The sequence below is a fragment of the Gekko japonicus genome, unplaced genomic scaffold, assembly GCF_001447785.1.
Source record: "Gekko japonicus isolate JY-2015 unplaced genomic scaffold, Gekko_japonicus_V1.1 scaffold836, whole genome shotgun sequence".
In the NCBI taxonomy this organism is placed as follows: domain Eukaryota; kingdom Metazoa; phylum Chordata; class Lepidosauria; order Squamata; family Gekkonidae; genus Gekko; species Gekko japonicus.
Genome location: NW_015164695.1, coordinates 491,746 through 511,672, shown reverse-complemented (window position 1 = coordinate 511,672; position 19,927 = coordinate 491,746). Strand labels below are relative to the sequence as shown.

Here is a 19,927-nt window from a genome sequence, read left to right as displayed (position 1 = left end):
ACGGAACGCTGTTCCCTTCCCACCAAAGTGGTACCTATTTATCTACTTGCAATGTCTTGCTTTCGAACTGCTAGGTTGGCAGGACCTGGGGCCAGAGACGGGAGCTCACTCCATCATGCGGCACCCGGGTCTCGAACTGCTGAACTACCGACCTTCCACAGCCTGCAGTTCAGCGTCTTAACCACTTGAGCCACCGCAGCTCAAGTGGAACTATTAATGACCATTTTATCAGCAATGGACTTAACTATGAAAGTTAGTGAACTGGCATTCACCCACTACAGACAGATCTATGTCACGCAAGACAATTCATGTCATTAGTGACCCTAGAGAATTTAACACACAGTTCACTTGAAAACTGGGGAGGGGGGCTGAACATCCCTTTCCTTAGCAGTTTTCAGAATTAACAGCAATGAGAAAAATAACTTCTCTCTTCCATGTTAACCTTCTCAGAATTAGCTACTTTTCTGTTTTCTATGAACAAAAAATGCCCTACTTAAAAAGCTTAAATATTCTGAGCACAAGCCTTTGGCACCACTGAAGGGGCATGGTGCTCTGAAATAAGTGAAGCATATAAGTGAAGCACATTGCAAAGCAGCTTGCAAAATATTTTAAAAGCCACACAAAATCAATATTTAAAAATCTCAATCAACAGCCACTGAAAACAAATATCAGAGAAAATTTAACTTTAAAAGGCCTTCTGGAATAAAATGTTTTCAGCTGGGGCTGGATGGACTCTTAAGGAAAGAAAGAGCCATCCACACTGCAGAATGGAAGGAGTTCCACAGAGCAGAAGCAGCTGCCAAGAAAGCCATTACGTAGATTCCCCCTATTCTGAAGACAGAAGTGATGCTTGGAGCGATGCCTCATAAGCCTCCTGGCCACAGCATTCTGAACCAGCTGAAACTTCCAAATCACCCGAAAAGGCAGCCCACATACCTGGATGTTACCAAGATACGTGTGACCATGGCACCGGAGGTCCAGAAAAGCAGCCACTGACATATCACCTTAGGCTGGAAGAACACACCCCTGGGCTACCTCCATCACCTGGGCATCCAAGTCAACTAGGAATCCACGAGTACATCCGAACTGTGAGTCTCTGCTCGTTTTAGGTGCAGCCCTATCCTATGCATGCTGAATACCTATTCCAGGCTCAGTTTCTCCCCTGAGCCACAGCACCACTGTTTTGTCTGTGTTTAATGCTAGTTTGTTTACCCTCATCCAGTCTCTCAGAGCCTTCTAGACACTGGCTAAGCTGCTCCACAGCTTCCCTGGATCTTGATGGAAAAGAGAGATAGCTGGTTGTTTTATGCATGTTTTTCTGCAACTTATGCATGTTTTTGTGCAACACCTATTCACCTTGTGCTAGAGAATTTCTTATAGACAGTGCTTCCGATGAACAGAATGTAGACATTTGTACTAGGGAGTTTTAGAATTATATTTTAAAGCTTACATTATACATTCATAAAGGTTATATAGTTTATACTTAACACTATGTGACAATATTTTATAAACCTACTCTGAGCTTAAAATGGAAAACAATCCCTCTTGACTGTTTTGTATCCTTGCAGGTTATTTATTTTGTTACATTTGAATCGTTAAGGACACTGTTAACCTCCAGTTAAAAGTTTCTGTGAAAAGACTGTACAGTACAGAAAAATCAATAAAGAAGTATAATGTCTTGACTAAAAATTTCCATCACACTTTTAAAAAAGGACTGACGAATACATATTTTTCTGAATTGATATATTAACAGGTGTATTTTTAAAGGAATCATTCATAAACATCATTCACCATTACAGGATCTTAACAGAGATGTAACCATGCCTCTATTTATTTTATACTTTTAATACTGTATATAATGTAGCTCAAAAGTTATTTTTCTGTTTTCAGAAAGTACTAGGTTATTTCTTACATGGTTAACCCAGCCACAGTTTGGAGAACAAATGTAATAATGCTACAGCATGCATTTTGGAATTCTGCCAACAGAAACTTAAAAGATTAATCCCATTCATTCATTTATTTAGACTAAAGGAAGCCATTTTTTAAAAAAGACAGAGTACTATGAAACGTATAATCATACATTTAACTACATGCCACATTATCTCCTTTCTCTATAGTCTACATACAGTAGATCATAGACAACACTGGTATACTAGAGCTTTCTAGAACAGTAAGGTGGGATAGAATTCCAGGACTTTGCTGGAAAATGATTATGAAAACTCTGGTAAGTTTTGTCTGTTTGTTTGTTTTTGCTGTCAAGTCGGATTTGATTTATGGTAACCCCACCCCCATAGGGTTTTCAAGGCAAGAAACGTCCAGAGATAGTTTGCTATTGCCTGCCTCTGTGTAATGACCCTGGTATTCTTTGGTGGTCTCCCATCCAAATATTTACCAGGGCCAATTAGAGATGTAAAATTTCCGAAAATTTTGAAGGTCGGAAAAAAACCCGTTTTTTTTTGGGGGGGGGGAAACAGAAATTTTCAGAAAAATTGAAAAAATGCTACATTAGCATTTCTTTTGTCTTTTCTAGATTGAAAGTCATTCTGTTACTTTAGGAACATAAAATATGACTATGGACATTTTTACTTGGCATGAAATATCACAACTAGCATATTAAAAATATAGTCTATCCAAACAATTATTACAAACAGAATACCCACCCACATGCAAAAACAAAACTGAAACCTTTTTATTTTCTTCTGACAATAGCACCTCCTAAAGGAAGAAATGCATCTTGTTCTTGCATTGGAGAGTTCAGTTTGTAATCTAGGACTTGCTTCTTGTAATCTAGCACTTGTAATCTAGGACTGTCCTCAGTGCACAGAAAGTAGATCAATCTGATACCATATATATATATTTTAGAAATGATTTGGAAAATATTTGAACACCTTGTCTTAAAATATTTTATTCATCACGTTAAAATAAAACGTTCCATAATCAATTTCTTTTCTTTTTTCAATTTTTCCAATTTTTTGGGAAAAAACAAAAAGGCTTCAGGAAAAAAACGGGGGGGGGGGGGCCGTTTCCCTCCCCTGAATTTTTTGGGTTTTTTCCCGGGCCTTCACATCTCTAGGGCCAATGCTGCTTAACTTCTGAGATTTGACAAGACTGGGCTCGCCTGGGCTATCCAGGCCATGGCAAGTTCTGGTACACTGCATGGAACATACTCCTTGCCAATCTTTCTGCTGTTGTAAAAACAATTTTATTAAAAAGCATGACATGCAAGAAGAGGTCTCAATTTTAAAAGAAAAAGAATCATCAACATGGCAATGGTACAAATTGGAAACTTGCTAACCAAATGTATGTTCACAGCAAAGGGTTCCAAGACAGCATTTTGCAGACAATGAGACACCCCACTTCTACAATGATTATTCTAACAAATGCAGTAAATGGGAAGTCTGTTCAGTATGTTTAAACACCATGCTTTCTTGTGTTAAAAGGAAGCAATATTGTCTGTGAGGTGGGGTGGAGTTTTGTACACGATGTTCTATCAGATTAGGCTTTGGTAACTTTATGAATTATGAGCTGTCATCCACTTTTTCATCTGCTATAGAATATACTTCTTGGAAACGGGAGCTATAAATAAGACAACAGATGTTTTTTGCTGGCTCTAACTGGAACCTTTTTTTTAAAAGACATGCCTGCAGTTAAAGTGTCTGTTATATTCTACTCCCCCTATGGGCCATTTTTATAGCTCTGCTGTTACAGAATTCATGACATTACTTTCACTCAGGCTTCTTTAGAAATACTCCCTGGGTTCATGTGATACAGCAACCTCACAAGAGCTAAGCAGGTCTGGGGTCTGTTTAGAGGCTGGGCACGCAACTTCCTAGAAAGCCAATTTATGCTACCTGGATGTTCACGAAGGAATGACAGGCAGAAAATATAATAAATAACGGGTGAAATCCTTCCATTAACAGGCAAGGAAGTTATGCACTTCCCTCAGCTACTCCTGAACATCAGGAGACTTTCAGGAACAGCGCGGGACAAAGTGCAAGGCCTAAAGTAAAGGGGGGGCAGAGATGTCACCCCTCCCTGTCTTGCAAAAGCAGAAGCTCCACAAAAAGAGGAAAAGTTCATACAACAGTGGGATAGGGATAATTTTTGCTGGCTTCCCTTGCTACAGCCTCCTGCACCACATCCCATAGCTTCCAAAGGTGCCCTTTCTCTCAGGAGTGGCTTTGGGGAGTACAGGGGGATGCAGTTGGAAGAGGAAGGTAGTCAAAATCTTTCCACCCAACTCTCTCCATTCCCAGAAGGATTAAACAGAACCCTTTTGGAACAATAATAACACCTCTATAAACACAGTGACAACAGTGTCAGCAGCAGAACAAGTCTGCTAACCCAGGTTATTTCATATAGGAAGAAAAACATTTTTCCTTAGAGAATCTGTTCCAACATTTAGACAGCAGAAACTACAATAAAGAAGAGAGATTGGATTTATACCCCACCCTTCACTACCCAAAGGAGTCTCAGAGCGGCTTACAAACTCCTTTCCCTTCCCCTCCCCACAACAGAAACCCTGTGAGGTAGGTGGGGCTGAGAGAGCTCTTGACAGAGACTGCTATTTTTCAAGAACAGCTCTTATCAGAGCTACGGCTTGCCCAAGGTCATCCAGCCAGGTGCAAGTGGAGGAGTGGGGAATCAAACCCGGTTCTCCCAGATTAGAGTCCGCACACTTAACCACTACACCAAACTGGCAATAAAATTGCACTGCAGCCAGAAAATATTCAGGATCAGGATGCTGGATTGTAAAATGAAAAGGTCTCTCAAACAGCCCTCCTTTTAGGGAGAAATTAAAGCTCTCTTTCTCTGAACTCTTTACCAGAAAATGGTTTAAAAAGAAAGAGAAGAGCTGTTTCCCCAGTTAGCAGATCTTGCTCTGGGTGACCTTTTCTTCTAATAAGCTGGTGCTCTTATTCCTAAGGGCAATGAAGGTGCCAGCACGGACCTGAAGGCATACTTTGTACACAATCTTATCATATTGAATTTGTGCATGAAGTTAGAACAAGATGTACTCTAATTAGCCTTTCCCCTGAATCTTACAGCAATGTACAAAAATATGCACCAATTAAAAGTTGCTTACAGCTGAACTGATGTGGCAATGGCCTACCTCTTCTACCTCACCACTGCTTTTCTACAAAGAGTTGTCACCCTCTAGGGAATCTAAGGCCATTTACTTATTCTCTTCACTAAGGAATTTTTCTCCACACGCAGGGTTTTTTTTTTAAAAAAAAACTGCTGGACTATCTCTTTTGTTAAGCACCTTGGTAAAATTTAATCTTCCTCTGGTATAAAAGGCACATAATGGTCTTGCACACTGCCATCTGTGGGAAATGATTTGCAGTTTTTGTCTAAAGTAAGCAGCTGGTCCATCACAGGCACATATAAATTAAGCATAATGAATCTGACACTGAATTTGTTCTAGTAGTTGTAGAATTCCTGAACTGAAGCCATAAAGAAACTAAGAAGTTCCTTGTGCAATTTATACTCTATGGTTCCCTACCAAGTAGCAGTCACTAAGGCTTATTATCAACTGCTACAGAATGGAGCATGGCCTAATGAAACATCAATCAACAGCAGAATTTGGACTCAGACCAATCAGTATGCCAGTACAGGGTACCTGGTTTGTTATATTTATTCAGTTAGCCAGTACAAAGGAGAGGGAGAAAACCTATTTATTATCATTTTCCAAACAAGTCACACATTTCCCTGTATACCCACAGGGAAAATGCTATGTGAAGCTCTAAACTGCTTATAGCACCCACTGCCAGAGTATGAATATACTCTGAAACACCAAACTATTATTTTTCTGCTTTGTTATGTTAAAATACCAGCCTAATGAACACTGAAGAAATAACTCACAGCTAAACTTCCAGTCTTTCTAGAATTTAGCAGGACAAAATATTTCAGATTTTCTAGCATATCACTTTGATTCTTTTTTTAAAAAAATTATCTTTTATTCCTAAGCACTATCATCTTGATCCCAGTACAATAAATTGGAACCCCATTTAATGCTACATTTTCCAACAAACAAAAATTTCCTCACACCATAAACACACTATACCTCAACACTGGGCCTTTTCCCCTCCCTGGCATGCTGTAATCTTGCCAGTAGACAAGCTTTGCTTTTACTAAGTCAGCCTGCCAACTTAAACAACAGTCTCCTAAGGTAATCAAATAATGAAACACACACACACACATATACTTGTACATAACTTGTCAGAAGCTTGTGCTGATCAACACAAATTATTCCTACAAGAGATCACTTCCGGTATGGTGCGACGACGGGCGTGTTTCAGCAAGCGCTGAACCACCCGACCCCGTTTGTCTTCTTTCGGGGATCCCGGTTGCCGGGAATTCCCGACCAGCGGGCCTGGTGTGGCTTGCTGGAGCAAGGGGCTTTATTTCCCCCCCCGCAGTCGGCAATGCGGGGGGTGTCCAGGAATCGCCTGAAGCAGGGACCTTCGGTGGAGCAAACATGGCTGCCATGGTTTTGCAGAGTTGCAGCCACCCGGATTTTTAACTTTGCACGGGAAGAACGGTGAACTGATAAGGCAGCAACGTAAAGAAATAAAAGATATGTTAACTGAACTATCGAAATGGATGTGAGGGAAGAATTATAAACAGCTGAAAAATGGTAATAGACCTCCAAACTGCGGCGTCCAAAACAGGGAAGTATAGCAGCCGGGGGAATGAAAAGGACTGATTTATAATGATTTATTTTGGAGGAGGGAAGAAAGCGGCGTGGGAACTCTGTATAGTGCTGGTTTTGTTCGAGCTTCGAGAGACTTGGGGAGAAAAATAGATTTGTGTATTTTGTGGAGTTTGAAAGAGATGGAGCAGATTGAAAGAAATGAGGAGGAACGAGAGGAAGAGCTGGAGAGGGGTGAGACAGAAATGGAGAAATTCATCAGAGAGATAAGAGAGGCGGTGAGGAGAGGATGTCAAGAAGCATGTATGGAAACAAGAAAGGAATATGGCTTGCAGGTGGAAACAGAGAGCGGAAAAGCAAGAACAAATCACTGTGAAAGAAATCCATGAGGCAGAGGATATGATAAAAAATATGGACAGTGTTAAGGAAGAGAAACTGGATGAGGGGGTAGAGTTGATAAAAGTTGAAGCAGAACTTAAAGTGAATCAACCAGGACTTAAAATGGTCTCTTTAAAAGAAAACAATCAATGTTTAAAGACTGGGCGAGGGAAAAACAAAAAGTCTCGAAGGTATAAGCGATGGTTAAGGAAGTTCAAAAGGATTAACAGATCCAGGATTGTGGAAGGAGTGAAAGGTAGAAGAAAGAGCTATGGAAGACAAAGAGTGCTCAAGGAACAAAGGCATGGGGATATGTTGAGGAAAAAAATAAGCTGCAAATGTCCAAGAGAAAAAGAAAGCGATTTGAAGAAAGTAATCTTGATGCCTCCCCCCTCTCTTTGGATAGATCTGGAAGATTGACAAGATAGCTATTGGAATATGAATTGAAGTTTTGATAACTATATTTAAATTTATGTATTTGGATGACTGACCTGAAATGTGTTGGCTTTTTGGTACCTGTATTTAAACCTACTTACTTATGAATTTGAGAGGAATTATTAGGGGAAGTTAGAACTGACTTTAAGGGGAGATTTAAGATAAGGAGAATTAATAAGGTTGGGTAAATAATAAAGAGGACAAGTATAGTGGATTAGGGGGGAAAAGTTGTAATAGGATGGGAAGCGTGGCACAATCTGATTATAAAAGGGATTTGTGATTTGGTAAATGCAGGGGTGGAAATGTATGAATTATTTTTATGGTCAAACGATCTGAAATCTATTGGTTTATGAAATGAAATATTGGTATTTATATTGATTTATCTATGAATTTGACTTGGAATCTTTAGGGGGAAAATGTTAATGTAAAACTTGTGATTATTTTAATGAATAGAAAGGGTTTGTAATTGTTAATAGGGGGGGAAGGATGAGATTTTTAAGGGTTTAAAATGAAATTAATTATATCTAAGAATAATGAACTTCTAGCAGATTGTGGGGTAATGTAAAATCATGGGATTAGAAATTGATTAGAATTAATTGTGCCATTGGATAGAAGGAAAACTTGATGTAAATAGGTTCTTTGTTACTTATGGTAAGGTACTTAAGAAGGTTAGTCATAGGGAAATCTAAGGTGTGGAAATTATAAATGGATGTTGTTGAGAAATCTAAGGGAAAAGGAATGTTTGAAAGAAGAAACTAAAAACTTTAAACAAAATATTAAGAAAATATAAAAATCTCATGTGGTAAACTAAATGGTATAAAAGGGAAAAGAAATAATTATGAATTTAAACCCCTATATTGATCACACAGAATTGGCAAGACATAGGGCTGGGATAAGAGTTAGAACTTGATAGAGTCTGGGAGAAGAACTTCAAGTTTGAATTGGCACTTATTAATCCTCAAAAGGTTATAGAAATATAGAGGTTTAGTCAACACAGATTGGTTTTGACTTGAATTGTGAAAATAAGGAAAGTCAGTTATTGAAGGAAAGATGGTAATATTAATCAGTGTTGTAGAAAATAAGTGTGATACAAGCTATGGAAATATATGTAAACTTGCTGATGATACTGTTGAAGTGTACAATATAGGCTTATAAAATCTAATAAAAATAACAGAGTTCCAATTCTACTCTATGAGACCAGAGTGCTATATATACCCTCAGCTCATCTCCACACCCTCTCCTCTGTTGGGTGTTGGCAGTTAGAGAGACAGGGAACCTGCTAAAAGCACAGCACATTGTGATTGTGAACACCTTTCCCTGGTGGGGTTTGGGTGTTAGGTGGAATCAGGGCTCTGAGCCACCCCATCTCTCTGTTCACACCAGGGGCTAAACTACTGGAAGAAGAGCATCTTATCTTTGGAGATGCTGTATTGAGTTGGACATCAAGTTTGTGGACATGGGGGCTGCTGAGTCACACTGAAGCACCATATTCCGCAGTACTATGCACCAACTTCAAAACTGAGCATCTAAGTTCTGTAGATGCACCCCAAGTTGTACCACATAATTTTTGGAAAATGTTGTTTTGCGTATTTTCACTGATACATTGGTAAGATGGTATTCATAGGTCAAGGTCCTGTCCAGGGTAATGCTAAGGTACTTAGGTGTATGATTGTAAGTCGAGTGCCATTAAGGTAGACATTCAGTTCACGGTTGGCAAGATTGTTATTGAGAAGGAAACAGAAGCATTCTGTTTTTTCCCTGGACTTGGGATAAGCCACCATTTACAGTAGTAGTCAGCCAAAATTTCGAAGTCCCTAGTCAGTATTTCCCTAGTCAGTATTTCCCTAGTCCTTTCAACTGATTTGGGCTCTACTGCAATCCCCATGTCATCGGCATAAGCAAACTTCCTGGATATCACCTCGGGAACATCAGAGAGGTACAGATTGAAAAGAACTGGAATGAGGACTGAATCCTAGGGTAGACCGTTATTCAGTTTCTCTTGCCTGCTGATTGACCAACCCATAATTACTTGGAAAGTGTTATCGCTCAGCATGTTATTTAGGAGTCAGAATAAAGTTCTGCAGGGGAAAACTTGTAAAAACTTGTACAGCAGACCATCCCTCCAGACTGTGTCGTAAGCAGCAGTTAGAGTAACGAAAACTGCTGCTGTCTTAAGACACTTCTGATAGCCTGCCTCAATGAAAGTTGTTAGGCTGAGAAACTGGTCTTCACAGACTAAGACAGGGTCTAAATCCTACTTGCTCTATAGGGACATGTTCGTTAATTCTGTCACTGATTCTGTTCAGGATAAGCCTCTCGAGGAGTTTATAACAGGAGCTCAGAAGGAAACAGCTCTGTAACTTTCTGCTGGAGGTTTTGGTTTTCCAGGTTTCAGAATAGCAACTATCTACACTTTCTTGAATTCCTCTAGGAGTCTTCCTGTTCTCATGATGTCAGTGAGAAACTTTGCAAGCCACTTTTTTGTGAACGTGCCACTGTTGATCAGGAATCCATTACAGATGCAGTCAAAGCCTTTCTGCTCTTGATGTCCTTCAGTGCCTTTGAAATCTCATCAGTAGTGAAATCCCCTGACAGCTTGCAGTCTTCAGGGCAGGTGCATTTCAAAATCTGGAGTTCTTTTTTAATTCTCATTGCAAAATCTCAGTCCTTTGGAGCTCTGGATAGGGATACCAGTCAGGCAGCTACCTGGTTTGATGTTACCTCTGGATTTCCTCGGCGCATAGGTAGGCTTGCACCTAGTTTTTTAAACAGGTTCCAGGCTTTCCTACTGGAATGCCTGAAATCCAAATTCACAGTTGTTCCAGCTTACTTTTGTCTACATGCAGTGTCAAGTAGTTCACCTGCTACTTCTGGGTCTTTGTTGTTGAGGAAATTTTGATACAGCCTCTCGCTGTGATCGCTCCAGTTTGCCCTTTTAAAGTTCCATCATGGTCTTGGAAAAGACCTGATAACTGGTTATTGGTTTCCTACCTCGAGGATTACAGGTTGATGCGGACTGTGTGGGAAAGCCTTAAGAATACATCTGCATACATCTCCAGCCAGATGAAACAAATGTTAAATCAGGGTTGGACTCTCTATTCCATGCCACTGATCTGAAAGTGCATCTGTCTTTAGCATCGAAAACAAGATGCAAGCCATGTTCTTCAGCCCAGTCAACAAGTGCCTCATTGTTCTTATCATTAACTGTGCATCTCCAATTTCCATGGTGGCTGTTAAAGTCATCAGCGTATACGGAAGGATGAGGGTAGGTTGATAGGACATGTACTGGCTGTGAAACTGCAGTCGGTTTGTAAACACTGACAACATGTACTTCCCCAACTTTTACTATGATTGTGTGGTTGTCAGTGTGGACACTGATCAATACCAGCTTCACATTATCACTGTTGCCTTGGGCATAAGTCACTATCCCTTAGGTATGATGGTACATGATGCCAATAACATCATATCCTGCAATTTCTGCTCTATGGCAGACTTGATTTTCATTATCAAGATAAGTTACTTGAACACGAGCTAAATCTATTTTATTGGCCAGTAAGATTTGCGACAAGAATTGGCATTTAGACTTGCTTATTCCCTCAATATTCATTTGGCAGATTTGGATGCAGTCTCCTATACCCCTTGTCAAGTAGTTCTGAGAAGGGCTGTTTGATTGGTTGTTTGTTTCCATGGGTGTAGGGTAGCCAGGAGATCTTATGACTGTCTGGCAGCCAGAAGTTCTAGCTCTTTAGCGTTATTCAGGGTGCACAGAAAAAATGCATGACAATGCATCATCCATTATCTCCTATACTACTCACATCCCCTTCCCTCTTTTTTAAAGAAAGTTCAGCAGCTACACAGAATCTGTATATAGACCAAGTTTCGGGGGGAGGGAGGTTTGCAGGAAAGGATGGGGATGCACAGCCAAAATTTAATTTGTGGCAGTGTTTCTAACATCAAAGAAACAAGCTTCTTCTTATTTAGAATGAGCCTGGCTCTTCGCCAGCAAGAATGCTGCAATCATGAACCAGTGGCTGTTTGTAGTGGCAACAGCAATAGAAGGAAGAGACATCTCTGATGGCTGCTTCAAACATTACACCACGGACACATGTGGACACATATACACATCACAGAAACAGAGGAGGAGGAGGATTGGATTTATACCCCACACTTCCCTCAGAGTGGCTTCCAAACTCCTTTCCCTTCCCCTCCCCACACCCTGTGAGGTAGGTGAGGCTCAGAGAGCTCTTTCCAGCCACTAGTTCTTAGTGGGACTACAGAGTACTACTATGGAATATAGATTCAAGTGGGTAGCCCTGTTGGTCTGAAACAGCAGAACAAAGTTTGAATCCAGTGGAACCTTTAAGACCAACAAAGTTTTATTCAAAGTATAAGCTTTTCTGTGCATGCACACGTGTCTTTAAACTTTGGAATAAGTATACACGCACATGAAAGCTTATACCTTGAATAAAACTTTGTTGGTTTTAAAGGTGCCACTGGACTCATTTGTTCTACTATGGAATATGTTGCTCTAGCAGTATTCTTAAATGGAACATAAAGGAGGTTTGGGGACAGAACTTGTTCCATGTTCAGGATCATGCCGCAGACTGGGGAGTTTAGAATTGTTATGCCTTTCTTGATAACATATGCAGACATTTTATTTTTCACTGTTACATTTTCCCCTTGCTGAGTAAGTTTGTCTAGTATGCCTTAGTCAGTTTTCCTTCCTGACTGACAAATGTCGTTATTTGGATAATGTGAACTAATCCCTTAACAGTATTTCAGTGCAGGAAGTCCCTACTCAAGAGGCCCTTGCATCTGTATGCTACATTCTGTACAGTGATCTGCACTATTGCTTGGGTAGCTAAGGCTTATTTTTGAGCATATATATATCGACAGTAGGTCCAGAGGGGTAGCCATGCTGGTCTGCAGTAGAACAGCTAGATCTGAGTCGGATATTCAGGGAATGGCCTTTTGAGAGTCAAGGCTCCCTTCATCAGATACCCTGAAAATCTTGTCGATCTCTAAGGGGCTACTGGACTCAAATCTAGCATATCAATAATAGCAGATTAAGTCAGAGACAATTCTGTACAATACTTTTTTTATTTTCAAGAGATACATATCTTTCAATCAAATTCTATCCAAGGCTGCTTACACACACCCTTCCTCTCACATCTGAAGATCTAGGGCAACTGGCAGTTGGAGCAGAGCTCTTTCTGGCCGAGCTGCTGACAGGGGCAACCTTCCAATGCTACGGGGTTCCTTGGCTGACACTTGGGGCAACCGGCTCTTCCCCTTTGTCATGGTGCTCTTTCTGGGAGAGACTGGAGGCCAATGACTATGAAGCTGATACTATAATAATGGGATTCCCCCTCTGGGCTCACGGTTGCATAGGACTCACTTCAGTGACTCTAAGCAAATAAGACAGAAACTAGTGGGAAACGGCAACAATCAGTACGTTACCAACAGTTCTAGAAGTCAATTTTCTCATGCTTATTATCTCCCTATGCTCAAATAAGAGCCCTACTGGATCAGACCAATGTCCATCTAGTCCAGCATCCTGTCTCACACAACAGCCATCCACTTACTCTGGAGGGCCAACAAAAGGGCAGGCCAAGGCCTTCCCCTGAGGTTGCCCCCTTTTGATGTTTACTGCCTCCGAATGTGGAAGTTCCCTTTAGTCACTATGACTAGTAGCCATAAATCTGTCCAATCCCCTTCAAAGCCTGTAGCCACCACTCCATTCTCTGGCAGAGAGTTGCACCGTTGAGTAAACAGTATTTCTTTTTGTCCTTAATCAACTCCCTAACAACCTCACTGGATGCCCCCAAAATATGCCCCATGCATAATTTTATAAATGTCTATCATGCCTTCCCAGACTCTTCAGCCTTTCTTCAAATGAAGGTGCTCCAACCCTACTCATGCAAGGATAACATGAAAATTGGCCCTTAGACTCAAGAAAGATCAGGTGAAATAGTAGGGTACATCTAAACAAGCACTCTCAGATATATTTTTGCATGCTCTGTATCACTAGGTGCGAAATAGCATCAAATGGTCACAGATAATACCAACTCTGCTAGGTGAGTAGACAAAAGATAGCAGATGGACAGCAAGTAATCCTGTTTTCCCTAAAGGATTTTTTAAAAGCCCACTAGCAATCTACAGCCAGTACAGTGGTGACCCTCTAGCACTGCAGTCCAATTCTGTACTTTCTCAGACAAGGCTCCCCTAAACCAACTAGAAGAACTAACCCTAGATAATTTGTTTAGGTCTGATCCTATTTTCACTTAAGTTAATGAGGGATCTGACGGCAATCGTGCTCTTTTCTGGGCAACACTGAGCAAACAAGGAAGGCCGAAAAACAGAAGGCAACAAACCCACCCTTGGAGAAAATATTATTTTAGATGAGGCCTTTCAGTGATTGTCATTGAACAGAGAGAAACTGTTTATCCTTGCAAATAAAAAATGGCAACATGTCATTTTTAACGCTGTCTTGGTGTAAACACTCAGTGACATATTATGTACATCAGATGAACAGGGCAAACTAAAAAAAGTAATCCATTTGGTTCCTTCTGTTACCTAAACATAATAAATAACTCTACATGTGTGTTTGGGAGGAAACATCTGGAGAAAAACCCTGACTAGCATATAACTGTCTTCCCCTTTTCACAGAATATGTTAGTAAGGTGATTTGGACCAACTTCTCTTGATGCAAGTGCTCAAGCTTTACTAATACTTGCACAATTAATTTGGGTCGGTCTGTACAGTAATCCCCAAGATGTAAATCAAATGGATTAAGTGACCTGGTTTTTATTTCTGTTTTTGGTGGTATGCTTTACAGAAATATCAGAAATAAGAGAATTCAGCCTGTTTGCTTGAACAGCCTGCCTTCTTGCAGAGACTACTAAAAACACAAAAATAAACCTTTGGCCTGAGAGAAACAAAAATAGGTTTCATTTTTATTAAGTTGAAATCTCAAGTCATAAACTCATTCAGTTGCCCCAGGCACCATCTTTCAGCTTCAGCCATCCTCCTCATCAGTAGTTTATGGTTAATGACCCGGGCCTGTTTTATGAACTACTGGAAGAATTGCTGAGATTGCAATATGTGAACTGTTTTGAGCATGTATTTATACAATACTATTTCCTAAGGGCATGATCCAATCAAAGTGAAGCATTTTCATGCCATATTGATTTCAGTGTCCGGGTTAATGCACTGAAGGGAATTAGACAAAGTGCTTAATATTGGCTTAATAAGTGCTTAATTTCACTTAACATTAATATACATTTCTGAATATATTAATGTTGAAAATAAGGCAACCCCTCCACAGTTTTAAAAGAACTAATTTCAACTAAAATTTAGTTAACATCAATGCTTTGAAAATTTGTACACATGCAAATGTACCTATTTGTGTTAATAGGTATAGTAAGAACGAAGCTCACACCTCTGTCACTCTGGTGAAACAGTGAAGAAATAAAGCTTTGAACCACACAATTAAATCCAAAAGGCTGGTAACATACCTCAGTTGATTGGCTTTCAATTAAGAATTAAATCAATTAAGAAGTGCTATCCACCAGTAGGCCACTAGAGGAGGTTTGCAATGATTACAATAGATTGCCTTTTAATGCAATGCTGTCGGTTTGTGTGTTAGGACAAGTGTTGGGCTAGAACAAATGTCTCTATGAAAATGCATGCTTATTGCTTAAGGAGAAACATACAGAATAGTGATACTTTTCATACCCTAGCACAGCAAAAGAAACATACTCTGAACTTTTACTAGTTCTAAAAACCTTGACTTATAACTTTTTAAAAAAAATTACATCTGTCCCAAAAAGAGTATGCATAGGAAAAAAGGAATAACTTCTGCAGACCATAATCTTTATTTGAAAAAAGTTATTGTTTTTAAGTCTTTAATATAGCAGTATTCAAATCACAGATTCACAGGATTTTCTGAACACAAATTGATAGGCTTAAAATATTGATCTTTCATCTTCTAGTCCAGTGATGGCGAACCTATGGCACGGGTTCCAGAGGTGGCACTCAGAGCCCTTTCTGTGGGCACGTGTGCCATCGCCCCAGCCAGGCCTAGACCGTCATTAAAGTGTGGAATAATTTTAAGTAAATGAAAGCATTTGGGATTGCTTCCTTACTTTGTTTGGATCATCTTAAATTAATGTATGAGTTGTTTTTTCTAAAGTAAAACCTCAGTATTCAGGTTAAATTGCCGTGTTGGCACTTTGCGATAAATAAGTGGGTTTTGGGTCACAGTTTGGGCACTCGCTCTCTAAAAGGTTCTAGTCACTTTGTGAACACAGATTTTGAGTTAATTTAAAGAGGTAAACAGGAATCAGGTTTGAAGGCCGGAAAACAAAACACAGGTTTTAATTTCATCCAGTATGAATAAAGTAACAAAATATGGCTTGCACAGAATGTGGAAATCTTCAGTTCCCAAGCTGCATGCATTGAAGGGAGCATGTAAGTCCAAAGATGACTAAGGATTGTTTCTGTAGTGATAAGCCATGGTTTGTTATGTCTAAATATAGGCCCCACATACACTATTTGAGGGGACGGAAGAGAAATTTAATGCACACAGCCTTATTAGTCAGCCCACAAACAAATAACAATATTGCACAGCATTGACAAGGGAAATGCTTACTCCTTTCCTTTATTATTAAGCTCATATGTCAAGCATAAAACCAATACATCACAGCAGAGCAAAACAAAACAAAGCCAGCATAATGTAACAGAATACAACAGTACAGACAAGAAGGTAAAATACCAAAGCAATAAAATAGATATATCTCATAAAAAGTCTAAAATTTATAAGAGACATAGGAAGATAATATAGCAGTGGACCTATACAATTACTCAATAAGGTCAGTACAATAATGCTCAATTTAGCATTTTAAGGAGATCCCTGTTGTCAAATATTCTGCAACAGATCTAATGCTGGCCTTAGTTTCTTCCCTCATTGGAACAGCTAGACTGTAGTTTGGCACTTGGTTTCAAGCACGGTGTTCTGTCTCACGGGGGGGGGGGGGGTGTCAGTCTAGAGGTGACAGTGTTGTTTGGTCCAAATGGAGACCCGCATTTAAAAATGCCACGACAGCTTGATCTTGACCCAGTCCACTGCATTGTTCTCCTCCATGCTCTTTCAAGTGCCATAACAGTGGCATCCTCATGAGGTTGTTTCAGCATTTGAAAAAATCATGGTGGAGTGGGGACAAGAGTACCTCAGCCCGTCACACTGTGGACCCAATAGGGACTGGGACCTCAAGGCATTTTAAAATTGCTTTTAAATGGTGGCAGTACCCACAGGTCACATCTATTTTGACATGACTCTCCCGTGCATTTGGTCTCCCAGCCCAGTATTAGCATTTTGAAACAAAGCCAGGATTGGGGAACACCATGTTTCATTTTTCCCTTAGGCAACATAGTTACTGCTTAGCCTCAGCAAATCAAAAACCCAATTTTACCTGACAAATTGAAAATTAGGTTTCAGAAGTACTAAGTTCACAGTGATCCTGTACAGGTGAACACTTTGGTGTGAAACAATTAATATGAGCACCAGTTAATAGGCTAGGAAATATTCCCAAATTAAATCCTATTACAACTGAACTTTCTTTACTAAGGTTTATTATCATTATTATGATGAGTCTCTAAACAGGTTAGACATAACCAAGAGACTGTCTTCTCCCTTATGTCCCCTCACATCCTAAGATCAATTATGAGTACTCTCTTTACAATGCCATCTATGCGCCACATTCAGACAACAAAGACACGTAAAGAGGTGTTCTTGGTGGCTGTCTCACAGCTGCAGAGCTCCCCTCTCCTTGGAGGCTTGCCAAAGGCTAAGCGCATTTTAGACGAACTGTAAGACCTTTGTTTGGAGTTGCTTGTGGAGGTCAGCATTTAGCCAACACACAGTTGATTATAAATGTGGCTTCAAAATTTGGATTTATAGATACACTTTCAGCATTCACTGTTACTAGAATCTTCAGGATAGTGCAGGCCAGTCATTTAAATAAGATGTATAAGGGGTCATACAGCATTCCATTTTCAACTAAAACTAAAACTAAACAGATTGGTGTTTTTCTTTTACTGTAATTATGATCTACTTGCTTCTTCAAGTTTAGAATGTAAATAATGCCTCTGGATGTTTAAGCCTTCTCCACACAACCATCCTTAAATTATAATACAAATGCCCTTTTCATTCCAAACTATTAAATTAAGGTAATTCCTCAGATTTCAGCCTTCAGATTGATTTCATTGTAGTTCATCATGGAACCAGATTGTAAGCTAGATACACATGCGAAAAGTTTTATGGCCAGCTGCACTGCCGACATCTGCGTTCCTTCACAAGAACTGTGTGTGGATAAATGGCATTAAAGATTTAAGAGGGCATAGCAATTTACTTAGTACTACAGAATTATCACTGGCAAGAATTTAGCCGTTGCAAACAACCATATGTTGAATAAATATACTGTTCCTTATACCGCCTCCCCTACCAAGAGTCACCTAAACTAATCTATACAGTGCCAGGTAATAGATACTAACATAAGATTAAAATGTGTAACTGCTCCAGCATGCAACTTGTCACTTCAAGATGAAAACAGACAAGACTTTTGTTTCAGAATTGCAGCAGCAGTTACCACCAGCTTAAAGTTTAGGTACCAAGTCTTACTAACTCTTACACAGTTCACATTGTTAAAATAGGAGGACTTCTCAGAAAGCAGAGTTTGATGCCATTCTATCTAATTTCAATTCATCAGTTTAGTTTCTTAAATCTTTCCTGTACTATGTTTTTTTTTAACCAGCAGGTGGAGTCAAACAACAGAGTAGTAGTTCTATTGATAAAAATGGGTACCACGTATTTTTTAAAACATCTGATTAACATATTTTTGTACCAAAGGCTGAAAGTTCTCAACTTCAGCATAATTTCAGAGCAAGGGACACCTCACTAAATCATTACCATAACTACCTACATGAAGCAGAGGATGAGACTCTTCTGATACAATTAAGCAGGGTATTTTGAAATGTTGTTATAAAATCTTACAAGTAATTGTTTACAGCTGTATCAGCCCAAAACTCAGCCATTAAATTATTAGTTTTAATAAAAACGGGTAAACACGTAACAGGCAGACATTTTAAATTTCTGGGCTTCAATTATATTGCAAACTTGTGTATGAAAAGAGACATTTCTCAACAGTACAAAGAAGCTTATGTAAATACTCTTAAGATGTTCAGCATCATTACCAGGAGTGACAACAGAAAAAAAAATACAAGCAATGTTTCATCTTAAATTCTTATTTCCCCAGTGAAACACCAGCCTCACCCTGTTTCAGTAACTTTCAATTCCATGGGTCATCTCTTCTGTTACAGAATGCCTCAGCTACTGTATACTCTTCCCAATACAATGCAAACTCCAATGGGACAGTCCCAGAACCCTTCCCCCCCCCCAACTCTACTGAGTCTCATATAGATTGCAGGCACTTCTGCAACAAACTCAGAGGAATACTAAACTCTCTGTTCCTCAAAAGTGCCTCAAAAATTGTTGTTACGCTGAAAAGCTTTAAATTAATAGTTATTTTAAAAAGTTTTCATGTACTACCAAGCACCAATAAATATACGCAGAAACAAAAACATAGAGAATGTTGATTGATTACAGAAGTGTGATGCCCACCACAGGTAACTTACCTACTCAGTCTTCTGTGTTGGACACAAGTGAAATGCTTTACACAAAAATAGGGAAAATACAAGAGCTGAGAGCAAACAAAGGAAACAGTTTCTAGCTCAGCATTTTTTTACTTCCCCTTTCACCAGGGATAACTGAACATATAAACAAAATCACAATAACTGTATCAGTTCACAACATGTACACAGTGACCTAAAAACCCCAGAAAAACTACATGAATAATCCTCCTTTGGATTATAACCCATTGCTCAGTGGGGTATAGACCAAAGATATTGAGCACCAATCTCTCAGTTTATTGCTGCTAAATTTAATTCTAAATGTTCAGAGATCAATAGAAACATTACATCAGGGGTGTTAAACATAAGGTCCGGGGGCCGGATCAGGCCCGTCCAGGGCTCTTATGCGGCCTGCAAGCACCTGATGCAAGGGAGGGAGTGCTGGGGGTGGGCAGAGCCACTCCGTTATGGCTTTAGCACAGCAGAACAACCTCACCTGCACCAGTCAAGCATTGTGGGAGCATCTGCCCAGCACACCACTACTGCCTCTCAAGTCCGCCTCTGTGGGTTTCCTTCTGCACCCCCCTCCCACCCCAGGAGGTCTTGCAGTGAGGACAGTGAGGGCACACCAACTCGAAGCTTACCAGCTGCTGTCCTTTCTACAGTTTCTATCTCCGGTACCTGGCATTACGTTTTATGGCACACGTGGCCCCGCCCAACGAAGAGACATTTATGTCATTTATGTCAGATCCGGCCCTTGTAACAAATGAG

The 19,927-nt window shown here is 39.9% G+C and overlaps 1 protein-coding gene across 1 annotated transcript in view; it reads right to left on the bottom strand.

The window, feature by feature from the left end:
• Nucleotides 1-19,927, bottom strand: part of PIK3R1 (phosphoinositide-3-kinase regulatory subunit 1) — a 59,814-nt gene that overhangs the window by 29,213 nt on the left and 10,674 nt on the right. The window lies entirely within an intron of this gene.